Source organism: Ambystoma mexicanum, chromosome 4p (assembly GCF_040938575.1).
Source record: "Ambystoma mexicanum isolate Mex_15411 chromosome 4p, UKY_AmexF1_1, whole genome shotgun sequence".
Lineage (NCBI taxonomy): Eukaryota > Metazoa > Chordata > Amphibia > Caudata > Ambystomatidae > Ambystoma > Ambystoma mexicanum.
This window is the reverse complement of record NC_090927.1, coordinates 849,299,521-849,315,305: the sequence shown is the minus strand read 5'-3', so window position 1 is coordinate 849,315,305 and position 15,785 is coordinate 849,299,521. Positions and strand designations below refer to the sequence as shown.

Genomic DNA, 15,785 nt, shown 5'->3' with positions numbered 1-15,785 from the left:
AGACTGTTGGTGGGTCTTGGTTAGTCCTGAGTTCCAGTAGTCCCCAAATTCAAGGTGAAAAAATCAAGAACATATTATTTGTTTTGCTAATTTAAAATTCAATGTTTTTAGTTTTTTCGGAATCCATTTGTCATATTGTGGTGGTCTTGAACTCCAGTTGACGTGTCACAGTTGTTTCCAGGTTTCCTATTTCAATGAGTCTGGTCTTGGACATTTGGGGTGTCCTGGTGTCTGTGCTCTCGAGTATCTGGAGCACTATAGAAAATTGTTGATTTTCTAGAACAATGCAACAAGCAATTTAAATATCTTGATTTTACACTTGTGTACAGTATTCTGGGGTTAGACAGTCACACTTCACAATTATGCATGATCAAATGTACTTACCTGCTGTTTCCAATATCGGGTCCCAGGTATAAAATGTACAAGATCCTTTCATACACCATACACCATAACTCCCACTGTATTTTGCGATCTCCAGTTCTTCTGACTGGAAATCTTGGTTGACATCTTTTTTAATTCATTTATATGCATACTTCTTTCTCCTGATTTATCATTTGTTTTCATTCAGATTGTATACATTATCAGTATATTTTATCGATAACTGGGATTGGACCCCTCCACGAAGGTAGGAACGTAGTGTCCTTCTTTTGATTGACCTGGAAGTTGTAGAGGTAGATTGTAACCCCCATTTCATATTTCTGGGTGGTGTTAATGTCATAGGCCTCCCCTAGAGTACACTGGCATGGTCACAAGCCTCTCTGAGGCCATACCTAGTTGGGTTGTCCCTCCCAGAGATCCTACATAAAAAAATGTCGGCCATCAAAACCACCCCAGGACAGTGGATCTATGCTGGGTTTAGGAAAACCATAATACAAAGAACATTGCAATAGGTTCATGCCTCAATCATGTTATCTCCACGTAGGGCACAGGATTGCTTGTCTGAGATTACCCCCCTAACAGAATATTTTAAGATTTTGAAAACTAATATTCACCCCTCTCTAATCTATGATTTTCCACCATCATGCGGTTTTCTTGTAACATGACAACATGAACACAACAACTAGCGAAGTGTGTCAGGACTATTTTGCTTATCTGAGGACTCTTTAGGCTTACGCACATTCCAAGACAACACTTAGAGGCTGGTTTATTTCACTGTGTGGTGTATAAAAGTGTAAACTGCCCAGATCCTCACACAATCCCCACCTCCTCACCAACCCCACGGCCCACAGGGGCCCACCATTCTACTTCAATGCTGACTGGAGATGCATGAATATTAATATTGGCATTATAGCAGAAAAGGCCATATTAAAGTATGTAGACTCTTTAATACAATTATGATATGTTGTGACCAATGTCCATTTCCTGTTCAACCTCAGAACTAACTTTACAAGATGTAAAAGATGAAGCCAAAATCTGTATTTTGGGCAGTTTGCACCCATAAAAGATAAAAACAGGACAAGAATTAAAACCACTGTGCATACATCACAATAACACTCATAAATATGAAATCAGTACAAAAGATGTAAAACCTACCAAAAATGAGCCCCGAGCCGGGGGGTCATTACTGTGTAAGGTAATGCCCCTGGGGCCCACCTATAGTTACAGGCCTGAGCGTAGCGAGGGGCTTAACAAAGGCCCCGGGAGCATTACCTGGTGTGGTAATGCACCCCCCACCCCCCTGTGAGGGGTTATTGCCTTTAGTACCCCGGCCCATTAGACCTGGGTACTAATGTTTTTCTTTCTTCTGGATGCGAGACGTGTCGCGTTTTGCAGCTGAGAAAAAAATGGCTGCCGTGGAATGGGAAACGTAGTCTGTTCTCCCTTTCTATGGCAGCCATAGTAAACAAAGAAAATGGCCGCTATCAAATGGGAGAAAGGACTACATGTAGTCCCTTCTCCCATTCCATGTCAGCCATTAAAGTAAATGATTAAAAATGTAAACAACAAAAATGGCCACCATAGCAGAGGGAGAAGGAACTACTTGTAGTCCCTTCTCCCTTTCCGTGGTGGCCAGAACAACAAAAAAAGGAAGACCGGCGCTAGGGATACGCTGCAATGTGTGCAGGCTTACAATAGGGTAAGGCTCGCAAATGCACCAATCTGTGAGTTTGTTTCATTTTTTCAACACGTGCCGGGTACATATGCAGAATGAGATTTTAAGATTTCGGAATTTTATACTGTTTGTGCTGCAATAAACAAATTCCCAGATCAAGCGCATGTTCAATGAAACTATAAATAACAGCTGCACAATTGGCATTATGAAGCGGTAAAATCCTGTTAAAAGCCATGGATAAATGTCTCAACCCCCAGTTTCTTAACATGGGACAAGAAGTAAAAGTTTAACAGCCCACTTGCTTATATCTGAAAAACAGCTATGTCAATGTTGCATCACAGATTCTTCAGGCGTGATAGCTGGGTTAAGAAATCTAGACCACATAGGCATACAGTATAATCAGCCCTCAAACACCTTCAGATTAATGTGCATTCCTCTGCCAGAACCCTGCCCCAATTGGGGCCCTGATTGGTACAGAATTCAAAAGCACAAGATTCTGTGCTTGTGAAGAAGTAAGCACTACTCTGTAGCAGTGAATGCTTTTCGGCCATTGGGACACTGTGCAGAGAGGCATATGACCCACCAAGTCCCCTTTCTTCAGAATGTGGTGCGATGCCCCCCTGAAACGTTGCAGATACCTGAGAGTGCCCATGGATATCGGGTGTTTCCTTAGACTTAGAGATGGCTGTGTATTCTCGTGAGATGGTCTCATGTTGCCCAAATGACTCTGAAAAGGAACAAGATGTCCTTGCATCCTTCAGTTGATGTCATTGCTTGTTTATTGCATAGAACTATATATTGTTCCAGAAAGGGGAGCTGATGTTTTGCATGGGGGACCTTCTCAGATCTACCTCTTATCTGAGTTTTCCTGAAATTAAAAGCTACATTTACTGATCATAATATATCAGTTGTTCTCCCTACAAAAGTGGTTAACCATATACCAAGAATCCTGGTTGATTTTTATTTATTCTTTAACCTGACTGTGCTACTTAAAGTGCACTGGGTATCATTGAATCAGCACTTGTCCAGGAGGTGCCAATTTTAATTACTGTGTAATTTCATGTAATAAAATTGTAATGTACCGAACTTGCCTGTAATTGGAGCTTAATCCAGCGGCAGAAACAGAATACTAAGACAGCGCAGCAATTACAGATAACTTGTTTGTGAATATGTGACGTAAATCGTGACTGTGCTATACTGACATTTGTGTGGTTTTTACTGCACAAAATGGCATTTTTATAAACTTACCCACCATTGTCCACAATCGCAAAAGTGCAAGCCAGGTGGGCAGCACTGCAAGAATTTGGGCATGTGATGCAGCATTATATTGCCTTTAGTGGAAGGAAGAGTTTACAGCAATGCTTGTTGTAAAAGACAATGGGCCTCATTACGGGTCTGGCGGTAACCCTGACGGTGATACCGGCGGGTTGCCGCCAGACCTGAGAAAAATGACTGCTGCCTGACTTCCCGGTAACACTGGGGTATTACAGCCCTGGCGGCTAGGAAGTCAGGCGCTGGTAATTCTGTTAATCCCCATTCCCATAGAGTCCCATTGGACTCTATGGGAGTGGGGACACGGAAGCACTGGCACCATTATTAACGGTGCCAGTGCTTCCGTGGTGGTCTGCCTACCATAGCCGCTGTGCCCGGCAGGGTAAGACCTGCCGGCACAGCAACTCCGACAGGCAGACCAGTAGGGTGCCAGCCTGGTAACAGCGTTGTTGGTAGGTTTACGGGCACCATTGTTACCGGACCGGCACACTTGTAAAGAGGCCCAATATGGTCGGAGGGGGTTGATGCCTGCGCTTTTTTAGGCAGACACTCTAATCCATGGACTCGAGGCTGACACATCAGCTATTAGAACAAAGAATGGACTTGCAGGTTTGAAGCACTGGTGTGAAACCTCGTGCCATAGAGAACGTACCCCTTGTGAAATGAGTAGATAGGGGCTCGGGCTCGAAGTAATGTTAAATGGCTCGGATTGTAATTAACAGATGAGGAAATCTATTCAATACATTCTGCGCCATTGTAATCCTATGTCATGCATTGAACGCTAGGTCTGCTCCGTCGGGCACTGCGTCTTGTTTCCTGGTGAGGGTGTAAGAAGGCTTGGGAATCCGGGACCGTCTGCATTCCCATGTGCTCTCCCGAAACAAAAGAAATTACACAGAAAGAGCAGGGTGGGCAAATAATTGTTAGTAGTGGCGTTCCTTTTCATGGAATTAACGCTCCATTTGAAAGGAGGGGCCATACTGTACTGTCGGAATACGGGCACATTGCTTTATCCTCATTAAGAGTGACCTCCATTTTTATTTAGACAGGACATCGGTTCCATATGCAAATTTTCAGACTACTTCGTTATCATTTAAAGCATAGTTTAATATATGTAATTATGTAACTGTATGTCCAGAAGGCAGGCCCATAAGGTGTGCAATCCAGCTACTGTAAGATCCCCTCACCAACTACCTTGTCAAGTGCAATTGCTTTCAAATTCTTAGGAGCCCATGAACAACACTTTTCCACTATGAGACACTGTTTAAAATCAATTGATTGGAGACCACTGGGTGGGGGAGGCGGTAAAGATTGGGAACGCTTGCATACCATTGCGGGCATGCTGCCATCAACGGCTGAAGTAGGCAGTGGCTCCCTCTTCGGGCGGATAACACATAGGCCTGTTATGGCCTGAGGCTGGGAGCAGCAGTGCCCCTATTCCGGAGCCGGATACAGTTAGAACAATAGAGCAGAAATGAGGGGAACCGCCACGCTGCATTTCTGACGGTGGAGTGAGCGTCCTGTGCCTGAAACAAACTGACTGGGGGGCGACAGAGTCTGTTGCCAGGGGAGCTCAACAAACACTCTCCGTGGCGGGACACCCTCCTCATGAGAGAGATCTGTGTGTGGGGAGCGCGGAACCCGCTAGATCTGGAGGGACATAAAGAGGAAAAGAAGCAGGCAAGCCCTGACTGCCTCGACTGGGGAAGCAGGAGGAATGCATACCGGAGGGTTGCCTGCTGCAGGGAAGAGTGCAGCAGTGCGAAACCTGAGGCCTACAAACTGCTCTATACCCACCAGATCATCTGCGCCCCTGTGGAGAGAACGGGATGGTGTGGCGATAGTGGCATGAAGGGCACACCCACGCAGAGGTGCTGAAAGAGGACATCCCCTGTGGGGTTGGGGACAGACACATAAGGAGGAGGCCAGTGGTAACGCTGCAGGAGCCAGCTCTGCGGCTACCTGAGGGGAAGATAAAAAGATTATTCTGGAGCCAGCTATCTCATTCAGGATAGGAGCCACATGCCCTATGCCAGCAGAAGGTGACTGTAGAGGATCACCTTGCAGGAATTGGGGCATAGCCAATACAGCAGCCCGTGGGGTGGGTGGGCTGTCAGAGGGGCCTGCGCCTCCGACACTGCAGTGGAAGAGGCCTACCCCTTAGGGCATTGGGGGCGTGCTTCAGCCATCGCCCTGGGAGGTGTTGACTCTACAGAGGAAATAGCTGGCCAGCCCGACCTGCTTACTGGGCAGTAACAGTGTGTGACTCTAACAGGGATGCCTGGGAAATAGTAGAAAGAGAGCGTGCCAGCAGACACTGGAGGCCTGGGCTGCCTACAGCAGGATGTTCAGAGGTTCAGTCAAGATGGCTCCAGGAGGAGGGTTTGAGGTACCGGTGGAGATTCCCTTTCGCTCTCTCCTTTGAATACAAGGGTGAACAATATGATATCAAACAAGAAGAGGATACAGGCCACCTCCTTCGAGAGCTGCAGAAGGAGGGAGCATCCCAAGACTGTGAAGGTCAGCCCCAGCTGAGGGAGCGTTTCCGAAATGCATTTGCTCAGCCAAAGGGCCTCAGGAAAGACGGTACCTCTAGAAGGCTTAGGAAGACTGCCGGTAGACAGCCAGAAACCCCTAGGTCATGGAGAGACAGGACTATATAGAATCAATTTGAGCTGGAAAATGGAAAGCGGGATGGTTTGAAATGTTAGCAATGTTGTTGATGGCTGGGCGACAGTCTCTATACCAGCCTAGTGACCTGGGTTTACCTCTCGTCTCAAATTGGAAGACCGCATTACCCTGTTCAGTTGCAATTTGTTGGGAGTGTTGTTAAAAAGGCAAGGGACACAGGGGGGCAGGGAGGGATGGGGAAAAGGGAGGGATTCTCTCATACAACTATTTTTGGCTTCTCACCATGGCACGGTGTTTGTCCACAGTTATTTTGACAATAGTGTCTCAGAAAAAGGGGTGTGTGTTAAAATGGATTTCTAAACTTCGGCTTTGTGCTCAGAAGTTTAGGAGGCCACCCTGGTTAGATGAACAGGGGGACACTTCTGGGAAGATAGCCAGACCAATTCACTGTAGCTTGAAGCTAAATCTCAGGAGGAGTGAGAGTGATGAGGGGTCCCCAATGAGCACACATAGTGAAACCAAGAATTAAAATTATACAGTAATATACAAAAATATACCATTTATTATAGGCCCAACAACACAAAGAATAATGAAATTACCTAGTAAAATATCACACAAACACACTATGTAATACATATAGAGTCAGTGCGAGAAAGTTTATAACTCCACCAATACCTGCAAATGAATAAGATAACTTTTGTAGCACTGACAGACTTCCGACATAACAATCCTAACTTTAGGAGGCCAGCCCTAAAACGCGTGGAGCCTTGTGCTCAATGTTCGATGAATGCATAATGCGCACGGTTGTGTGTGAAATTCAAAAGTAATTTTAGGGACCAGGAAGTTGGGAGAAGAATTCTGAAGGGGTGAAACGGGTTCCAAGAGTCTGGTGAGGCTCTGCTTCTGTGAACAAAGCTGTTCCCAACTTTCGGCGGGCTCTAAGCAACAAACATTACCCAAGCCAACAGGAAGGCCAAAAATTAGCCTTCAATGAATGAATGCATTTGGATGAACAAAGGGCCGCCGGGAACGGACTTCACTACTCACCACCCATAGTTCGGTTTTGGTCCAGATTTGGCAGGTATGGCACTCGAGCTGCTACACTCATTTCTGGCAGGGTACTGGAAGGAATGTGGGAAAACCACCTCCAGTGACCGTCACCGCAACACAGTGATGCAAGGGGACCCAGCTCATGTGGTATGATGCAGCCTTCTACCTCACAGCCCAAAGGTGCTGGGTTGACATAATTCAACAGAAGGGTTTCTTGAACAAGTCGTGGGTCGAAACCTGAAGCGACGGTGCTCCTGCACAGCAACCTATGTTCCAGCTGGACAGCCCACTGGATGGCCCAGGGACACTTCTGAAGAGGCACACTTGCAGGGTTATTAGGCGGCATCAAGAATGGTTTGTCCCACCACTTCAAGGGTTCGAAGCACCCTCACAGGTCTTCTGAGATCATATGCAAAGAAGGGCAGCAGCAGGATACAGGTCCCAGATCTCCTTAAGTGCATCTCTGGATCATCCTTGTTCTGCTAGGTTATGTGGGATACTTGGCTCCTTCTTCAGATGTACTGTAGTGAATGCAGGACCCTTCTTCTTATCCACAGTCAGGTGAGTGCTCGCACCCAGCACACCAATAGCAAGAACTGCTCTGTGCATGCATACAAGCAGTGGTCCAATCAGGGACCACTGGTCTCCTCACGCTCTCATGCACACCACACACCCTGGCACCAGTAGTGTGGATAGGGACCAGACAGTCGCAGCCCACCTCCTGGGTGCCTACACATGTGAGCTGCAGAGGCCCACAGAAAAAGCAGCTTTCACTGGCAACTGCATGTCCTAAAAAGAAAATTCCAGTACTGGAAGGGAAGGGAAATGGCAAGGGACAAAATGGCCAAAGGAACAAACAATAGACCTCGTGGCATGGCCATGTTGGACACTAGCCACAGTCAGGAACCATGTGTGGTAAAAGCAGTATAGCTTGATAAAAAGTTATACAAATATAAGAAAAACCTAATGCTGGCACTAGTGTGTTCCGAGACACATTGTACAATCACCAAACATTGATTAGAGGGTGTCTAGGGCCATAGAACACTGAGGCCCTGTTGCGCGGTACTGGTAGTTACTTTGCCCAATGATACAATGTTACCAACAAGTGGCAACAAAGTTGAAATACTAAGAGAAACAAAGTTTCTCAGTACTGACAGCCTGAAGGACATGTCCATTTCCCGATAACAAATGAGCAAAAAGCCAGTGACTGCACTGCAAAATGTTAAGGCCAGATTCAAAAATAAAAAGTAAAATGTATGGGGGTCCATTGAAATCTAGAGAAAGGTGCTATAAAGAGAAATCTTTCCTAACAGTGTGGATGAGGTAAAACTTGCTATGCTAAATGTTGAAGGGCTTAAATCTCCAAATAAACGGTCACTAACGTAAAACATATTTTGTAAAAACTCATTTATCAATTCTCTTGCTACAGCAAACACAGGAAGGAGCGCCTTTTGAAGGGGCAAGAAATCGGGTGCATGTACTAGGCCTCGTACAAAAACCACAAAAAGTAAGGTGTTGGGATTGTACTGGGGAGGACCTTCCAGTTGAAGGATTTACAGGTCAAGAGTGGTTTCAGGGGAAGGTTCCTCATGGTTAAGGGGGGCCACAGAGACACAATGATCACACCAGCCACGTTACATGTGCTTAATGCGGGCCAGATGACATTCCTGAAGAGCATGTTCAATGTATTGGAAAACTGGGGGAGGGATTCAGCCTCCTTGTGGGGGGGCTTTAAAATGATTACAAACCCAAGGGTAGATTGGTGCTCAGCAAAGGGGAGGAGTGTAAAAAAAGTGGAAAGATAACAGGGACTTTGAGTGCCTGATTAAGGAGAACTTTTGGTTGGATGTATGGAGGTCTTGGTTCCCCCCCGGAGGAAGGGTATACATTTTTCTCTCCACTGCACCATACATACACTAGAATAGACCTCCTATTGGTGCCTCAGGAACAGGCTGGAAATGCTGCCTCTAGGGGCGGCCCCTCCTCAGGGACCCGCTCTTCATAAAAGTTCTTGGGAAAGGAGATTGATGCTTCTATCAAATCCAATGACACTTGGAGGTACGTCTGAGCACAGTTTGGGGGGGATGGCCAAGGCCAAGTTGAGGAGGCTGCTCATTGCAGAGTGGCCAAGGGAGAGTGAGGAGCTTACTGGAGAGCAAACTGAGCGGGGAATTAAAGGGGACTAGAGCTCAGGTAACTGGGAGGGGATGTGACAGGGACGGATGGCTAGCCGCGATGAGGGGGATGAGGCATGAACTGCACTCAAGTTTGATAGAAGGGGTTGCAAAAAAGATGAGATATACCAAGCAGAAATATTATGAAAAAGGAGAGCGAGTTGGAACTTTATTGGTCAATAAGATGCGTGGGTACAGGAGCGAGAGTAGAAATTATCCAAAGAGAAGATGGGACACTGGTGGCAGAGCGGGCGGTATGCCCAATTGCTTTGCAGACTAAAATGCATACTCACAGACCCCACCGACCCCAATAGATCTCTGGGCATATCTGGATAGGCTTCCCATTCCAAGGTGTATGACAAGTGAGGGAGCCATGATGGAAGCGAAAATCACTGGGGAAGAGGTAGCCCTCGAAATAAGGCAATTAAAAGCATGTAAGATGCCAGGGGAGGGTGGGTATACCAACGATTTCTATAAACAGTTCCAGGAGATCCTCGCTGCGCCAATGACTAAAGTGTTCAACGCATTTGGCGATGTAGGGAAGATGCTGCTCTCATTTCTAGAGGCCATAATCACGGTCATACCCAAACCAGGGAGGGACTGCATGTAGTACTCTGCATACAGGCCCATCTCGCTTCTTAATGTGTACGCCAAGATATTCACCAGGGTGCTGGCATCCAGACTGGAACAACACCTCCCCAGGTTGATTCATCCCGATCAGACAGGGTTCATTCTGAACAGACAGGGCTCTGATAATCTGCGCAAGACCCTCCGTATATTGAGCTCACCAGCGGTAAAGACAGGGAGAGTCTTGGTCCTGTCCCTTGATGCCTAGAAGGCCTTTGATCGAATTAGTTGGGCCTTTTTAAAGGGGGTCCCTCAACTTTAGGTATGGGGCCAAAGTGAATGGGTTGGTTCTTGGCTCTCTATTCGAAGCCCAGGGCAAAAGTGGTGGTGAACGCAGAGGAGATGTGGACCGTAACTGTGTCCATGAGATGCACGTCATTTTATAATCACTCAGTGGAGGCCAATACTGATACTTATTGGCCATTTCCGTGAAAGATTGTTGTATCAGATTATTATCACCATATATATTTGAAGATGTGATGCCACTCTGATTTTCCATCAGGCATTTCATACTCGCATTATTTGAGACTCGTATAGAACTTTTACATTTTTTATTCCAGTTCATCACAATAGGGGGATGGGCTAATCTCCCACAATTCGTTAATCTTATTTTCAATGCAAAACTATAGCAAATATATTGCACTCATAACCATTTAGGGTTTCACTTCAAACAGTAGAATAATACCTTGGTAGGAAGATCAGGAATCTGATCAGGCCAGTCTGCAACCCAAGACTTAATCCAATCATTCAACATTATATTTGAGTTTTCACCAATACTAGGCATTAAGCCCTTCAATGTCCATTTGTTACCCAATCTGGGGCGCAAGGCTAACCTTTTTGACATTTGTTGGAACAACAGTATATCAAGTAACTTTAACCTCACACAATTACATGTGAACTTTAACTTACCAATTTAGAAATGTCTTATTGCAGACAGCAGTATTATGACATTGGAACTCATGTGTTCACAATAAGTAGAGGCAGTGGCACATATTTATTTCTTTTTATTTCAACTATCATGAGGAACTTGCACTCCATTTCGTTCATCTATTCTTACAAACAGGACGTGTACCTTTGACGTCATGCATTGCCATGCGCATTACGTCATTACGCATGCATGCATCGGCAGAAATGTATGCGCTTAGGACATTCAATTGGTCCTAACGCGAGTAACACTTCTTTCGGCAGCTGCCGAGTGACTGACTCATGTTTATAATCATTTAAGGTAAGCAGATCTTCTATGTGGTCTGTATGCCAGTTGGGCGCCACGTGTAATACATTTTATTTCACAATCATACTGACCCAGTATTTAACGAGGGTGCTCCATCAGAGAAGTTAGATCCTTATGTAGCGAGGACAGGGATTAACAAACAAGCAAACTATCTGTAAAAGAAGCCTAGGGAAACCTACACGGTTGATCAGGCCTGAGCATCCATTTCAAATCTTTCACTAGGTTTAATCGTAAACATCATGTATAACATAGTCATCCTCATCCTTCCAGGTTATACTTAATACTTTGGACATGCACACTATCTAGCATCTGAGACTTATTCATACTTTCTTCACTCCACAATTGGACATTTCATCTGGATCACATCAGGGAAACCAGATTACATGTAGGAGCTCTTTAGAAATTGTTTAATGTCAATTGTCCATGATATTCTCCGAACCTAGAGATGACTGCAACTCAGGATTATATTGCAGATGAAAGCACTATATCATTTGGAATGGCTAAACCACACCATAATATACGGCTTGAATTTAATTTGTCGTTTCAAAGATTAGCTAATCCCAAAAGGTATGTCCAATGTCTAGCATTAGCAGTAGGCTATTGAGGATTTTATTCACAACTTTTAAGTGTAGTATAATATATTTTCCTTCTTTCTCAACATTTTGTCCTATCAACAGAACAAGAGATTTTGGCTTATCCTAGTGGGGTAAGCATGCCCTTCTAGCTTTTATCACACCTCACCTATTAAGTCATTAATAAACGGTTTGCACCACAAATTTTGCTCCGATCTGCATTCATGATTTAGAACACCATACTAATAGCACAGTTCATTCTCTTCAGAGGATGGAGTATTTCGACAATTTTGAGGAGCACACTTATTTTCTGATTGCATCACAAATTTTGGGATCTATTTTGTTTACTGACAATGGGCAAGCAGGATGGCTTCACACCCGATAGCTTTCACTTATCATTAATAATGTGGGGCATGACGCAGTTTACCACACCAAAATGATATTACTCATTTTCTACATCACCAATGTCTAATCTATTCACAATCTGCATGGTCTTGTATTTTGACTTATGGTTTTCTTTGCTTTGTACCCATTTGACTTCATCCTCTGTCTCTGACCTGAAATGTGACACGTTTGGTATGTCCTACATTTTTATTTTTTAAATTAATGTTAATTTACCATGGTTCAATACTATCATCTATTCACTATTCTATGAATATAACCTGTACTAAATAATTTTGATTTATGGAAGTCATGTTTTTTCATGTTGACAATTTTAAACAGCCTTGAAAATGATGACCAGGTGGTCAAAACACCTGTCAGCTGTTCATCACTGAAAAATTAAATCTTGATTTCATACTGTTTGAATTGTCATAGAGATATATATTTATAGTATTGTTCAATGCTATAACAGTTAGTGGTCTGAGCGCGAGTCACCTTCCCTAACCCATAATTCACTGCTTCCCAAATTCATCTTCCTTTTCCAGATGCTCCCAATCAAGATTCCACCTACCTTTGCTGATGTGGTCAAAGGGAAATTTCTCTGGGCGGGGTTGAAACCTAGAATCGATTTTAAGGTGCTCATACTGCTGTGAACAGATGAGGGGTGTCAATTTTCTGGATTTGCCCCAGTATAATAGGGCTGCCCAACTGCGAGTCATGATGGAGCATCTTCATCCCCACTCCAAGAAAAAATGGGTGCACATAGACAAATCGACACTAGCCCCAGTTACACTGGTGTAATGGATGTGGGTGCCCTAGAATCAAATCCCTAGCAGAGTGGTGCAACACCCCATATTGGCAGTGTTCTGGTCAATTTGGTGGGAAGTTAGCAGCTCACACTGGCTTTCAACGTGGCCTTTGCCCCAAAGCTGTACATGGGCTCCCCCTTTGAGGAATTTGATTGCGGAATCGTTGCAATTCCAGTCCTGGTACCAAGCAGGCCTTAGCAGAGCAGGTCAATTATGGGATGAACTTCATTTCCGTAGACAAACTAGAGGAATGCCTCCATATAGGCAGGATCTCAATTTTCTGCTATTTGCAACTTAAAGGTGCAATTATGAATTCTAGATGGGAGGAAAATTTAAGAAAGGACCCGACTTCCTTTGAAAAGATTTAGTTGCGAAATGTGGGATCAAAGGGCTGAACAGCAGAAATGTTTTTTGTGTTTTTTTATTGTGCATTTAATTAATTTACAAACACTTTAAGCACATTAAAGTATATCAAAAATAGAATTTAAAAAAAGAGCTTAAAAACAAATTATACAAGCAAATATAAAAACTAATCGTAAATACTCTATAATAGAATATAAATACATTAACAAAGCTCTGCTTCCCTTGTCACAACATTCCAAATTGCAAACGCAGCAGCGTTCATCACAAGTGATTGGGCACCCAACAAAGTAGATCAAAATTGGTTCTCGCATATGTTGTCTAAGCAACTTACAAAAACCTCCATAACCCCTGATGTAGTAGGCCTTCAGGGCTGTGCAAGAAGTAAGTACATGCCGACAAGTCTCAGCCTCTATTCTGCAGTATCGACAAGAAGCGTCTTGCAATCCAAGGCTTTGCCGTGAACTAATATATTCTTTGGTTGGAAGAATATTAAAACGAAGATATATGATGAAAAGCTTTAGCTCTATACTACAGCATTTTGTTAAATAACTGTGTGGGCTGCCCCCCCTTAAATCTCTGATACGAATATCGTCTGTACCTTTTGTAGTTATGAAGTTTTTCAATATTAGATGCCAAGTCCCACTGCTGGGTTTTAAGTTTAATTATTCTTTCATAGCCAGGACTAGTGTCAAAGATTTCAAGTACTGTGCCCAAATTAGACAGATGGTTTTTAGTAGATATTAGTAGTTCTTCTATAAATGAGTTGTGAGAATCTGAATACATCCCTTCACCTAAAAGTTGTAACAAAGCATCAGACCTACGATCTAATTCACGAAATTTAGCATATGACAAAACTCTTCTAATGCACCATAATGAGTGAAAAGATGGTAAACCATTAACAGGTACGGCATTAGGGAGATTAATAATAGAGCGTAATAATTTAGCCTAAAATTTCCCTAGCCAATTAACCCGTGCTGGTGACAACACTTCTAATGCATATAGAATTGAGGGGATAATGCTTACTTTGTAAATCTCAATGAAACCCCCTGATGTTCTGCACCCCCCCCCCCCTCGCTCCCTTCCGGTGTTCAATATAATTTTTACAAGCCATCTTTTTAAAGTTTTCTCATAGACAAATGCCTCGTAGTAAGGAGGGGGTCATTGTTCGCTGTAGACCGATACAGGTCTGATCGAATAGCCGGAATGTACAAGGAGCTACTCTTAGCAGAACCTATAGATTATCCGTTGGCTAGGGAGAAATGGGCAAGGGATTTGGGCAATGGATATAAACGATGAATTATGGTCCAAAATGTGTAGAAGTGTGTTGCATTCCACGGCATCCCTACAATACAGGATGCAAGCTATAAAACATATACATAGATGGCAGTGCCCGCCTTCTGCCTTGGCTAGGATGTACCCGGGGATAGGTTTGCGCTGCTGGCTGTGTCACCAACCATATAGAGATTATTATAATCTCACATCCAAAACTACTGGAAGGAGGTCCGTTCCTGGATCAGGTGTTGATGGGATTAAGAGGAGGCTCTTACTGTGGTTGGTGCTGTTTGGGGTGCATGAGGCTGATGATGCAGAGGAGGGGGCACACATGGAACACATCCTGTTAGTCACAGCCAGAAGCTGTGTGGCACAATTATGGAAGAGGAATAGGACCATATACACAGTATTTAACACATCTCTTGGATGAAGCAACGGCCAGCATTGATAGAGCTTAGTTCCCCCTTTTCACCAAATATGTCCGTTACCATGTGCTGTGGGTGGCACGAGTTGTGCTATAGAGTAGCTTTAGACATAATTGTATTGAGGGTCATAGATGTGATGCAGGAGGGGAGAGTGTGAGGGGTTGGGGGGGGTCATGTTTTTTTTACAAGTGAAACATGTTACTGATTTGTAACCTGCCAAGATGTTGACATTGACACTGTGAAAATGACAATAAAAAATCTGATTTTGAAAAGAATTCACTTGATTAATCATATTGCACATCTAATTCATCAATTACAATGTAAGCGCCACGTAGGGAGAAAGATGGATCATTGCTAAATATTTGGCTGACTCTCCATATTTTTCCAAGACCATGGCCCTCATTACAAGCTCAGCGCAAAGGGATACCGGGCAACGGTAATGACACCGGTAATCCCTTTGCACCCTATTCCGAGGTCCCTTTGCGGGTCCTTCCCTTAACGCCTGGTTTTAGCAGGCGTTAAGGACGGGACCCGCAAAGGGATACCGGGGTCATTGCCGGCTTGCCCCTTCCCATTGAGCCCTATGGGGGCTCGAATGGAAATGGGGAATTGCTTTTCAAATGGGGACTTACCGGTCCTGCAATGGACAGAATAGACCGGTAAGTCCCCATACCACCAAGTCGGTGGTGGCACCGGTATTGGTGCTAGTCATGGTGCTAATAGCGCCATGACTAGCACCAACCTCGGAATGAGGCCCCATGTTTTGTGCGGGTATTATATCTGAGCACATACATTGTTCAAAAATAATGTGCAGGCTCCAGAAATGAGGGGTGGTCAAAAAGTAGCTTGTGCAAAAAAAATAGTGCAATTTAAGACACATCTTTTCACTGGTCACTATTTTCTATTTACTCTGGCCTCGGAACTC

General features: G+C 44.3%; 1 protein-coding gene and 1 long non-coding RNA gene across 3 annotated transcripts in view; one reads left to right on the top strand and one right to left on the bottom strand.

Moving 5' to 3' along the window:
• Positions 1 to 15,785, bottom strand: part of LOC138453506 (uncharacterized) — a 159,747-nt gene that overhangs the window by 42,627 nt on the left and 101,335 nt on the right. The gene's annotated exons all lie outside the window — the stretch shown is intronic.
• KLHL32 (kelch like family member 32) overlaps positions 1 to 15,785 on the top strand; it is a 2,034,348-nt gene that overhangs the window by 1,928,948 nt on the left and 89,615 nt on the right. The window lies entirely within an intron of this gene.